Source organism: Hylobates moloch, unplaced genomic scaffold (assembly GCF_009828535.3).
Source record: "Hylobates moloch isolate HMO894 unplaced genomic scaffold, HMol_V3 SCAFFOLD_3, whole genome shotgun sequence".
Lineage (NCBI taxonomy): Eukaryota > Metazoa > Chordata > Mammalia > Primates > Hylobatidae > Hylobates > Hylobates moloch.
Window position 1 is genome coordinate 42012087 of NW_026652278.1, and position 2066 is coordinate 42014152.

Consider the following 2066-nt stretch of genomic DNA (forward strand, 5'->3'; position numbering starts at 1 on the left):
CAGTGTGGTGAAGAGATACCTGCACTCCCATGTTCATTGCAGTACTATTCACAATAGCCAAGATATGGAATCAACTTAAGTGCCCATCAATGGATTAATGGATAAAGAAAATGTAACATGTATAAACAATGGAATACCATTAGCCTTAAAAAAAAAAAGGAAATCCTATTTTTTTTTTTTTTTGTGACAACTGGATGAACCTGGAGGACATTATATTAAGTGAAATAAACCAGGCATAGAAAGACAAACATTACATTTTTCCACTTACAGTCGAGTGTAAAAAGGTGACTTAATAGAAGCAGAGAGTAAAATGGTAGAGGCAAAGGAAGGCAGATTGAGGAGATGTTGGTCATATGACACAAAATTTTAGTTAGGAAGAATGAATTCAAGAGATCTAAGTGCATCATGATGAAAAAAAGTCTATTAAAATTAAAAATCTGAAACAAATATATTTTTTGTGTATGCATTTGTAACACATATGACAAAAATGCTAACAACCCTAATATATAAAGAGTGTTTATACACCAATAAAAGCACTTTCATAGAAAAGATAAAAGACCAATTAACATGGAGCCTCACTAGCAATCAGAAATATAAAGGAGAGATATATTTTTTGTTCCCTAAATTGGCAAAGAGTTAAAAGAAAAGATAAAACCCAATGTAGGTGAGAATGAGGGCAATAGATCCCCACATTTTCTATTATTAAAAATGGTGTTTTAGAAGAATACTTGATGAAAAGGAAAGATGCTTGCCATATATTAGTAAGAAAGACATGTGGAAAATGTATACAATTACTTTCTGCTCCTCCCGTTAGACAGACAGCTGCATCTTCTCATGTAGCACCAGCTGTATCCCTGAGACACCATGGTGAAGGTGAAGACCAAAGTAAATGGATTTGGCAATGTTGGATGTATGGTCACCAGGGCTGCTTTTAACTTTGGCGAAGTGGATACTGTCACCATCAATGACCCCTTCGTTGACTTCAACTATATGATCCACATGGTCCAGTATGATTTCACCCATGGCAAGTTCCATGGCACCATTAAAGCTGAGAATAGGAAGCTTGTCATCAGTGGAAATCCCATTACCATCTTCTAAGAGTGAGATCCCACCAAAATCAAATGCTGGTGCTGATTATGTTGTGTAGTCCACTGGCATCTTAAATACCATGAGAAAGCTGGAGATGTCTTAGAAGAGGGAACCAAAAGGGTCATCATCTCTGCCCTTTCTGCTGACACCCCCTTGTTCATGATAGGCATGAATCATGAGAAGTACAAAAACAGCCTCAAGATCATCAGCAAAGCCTCCTGTACCACCAACTGCTTAGCTCCCCTGGCCAAGGTCATCCATGACAACTTTGGCATCATGGAAGAACTTATAACCACAGTCCATGCCATCACTGCCACCCAGAAGAACCCGGATGACCCCTCTGGGAAACTGTGGCATGATGGCCGTGTGGCTGTCCAGGACATCATCCCTGCATCTACTAGTGGTGCCAAGGCTATGGGCCAGGTTACTCCCGAGCTGAATGGGAAGCTCATTGGCATGGCCTTCCATGTCTCCACTGCCAACGTGTTGGTCATGGACCTGACTTGCCATCTGGAGAAACCTGCCAAATATAATGACATCAAGAAAGTGGTAAAGCAGGAATTGGAGGCCCCCTCATGGGCATCCTGGGCTACATGAGCACCAGGTTGTCTCCTCTGACTTTAACGGCAACACCCCCTCTTCTGCCTTCAACGCTGGGGCTGGCATTGCCCTCAACAATCACTTTGTCAATCTCATTTCCTGGTATGACAATGAATTTGGCTATAGCAACAGGGTAGTGGACCTCGTGGCCCACAAAGCCTCCGAGGAGTAAGACCCCAGACCACCAGCCACAGTGAGAGCATGAGAGGAGGAGAGAGGCCCTCAGCTGCTAGGGAGTCCCTGCCACACTCAGTTCCCCACCACACTGAGAATTTCCCCTCCCCACAATTTCCACACAGACCCCCCTGAAGAGGGAGGGGCCTAGGAAGCGCACTTTGTCATGCACTATCAATAAAGTCCCCTGTACTCAAAAAATT

General features: G+C 42.7%; 1 pseudogene; it reads left to right on the forward strand.

The window, feature by feature from the left end:
- Positions 1-864: 864 nt before the first annotated feature.
- Positions 865-1861, forward strand: LOC116478704 (glyceraldehyde-3-phosphate dehydrogenase-like; annotated as a pseudogene).
- The last annotated feature ends 205 nt before the right edge of the window (positions 1862-2066 follow it).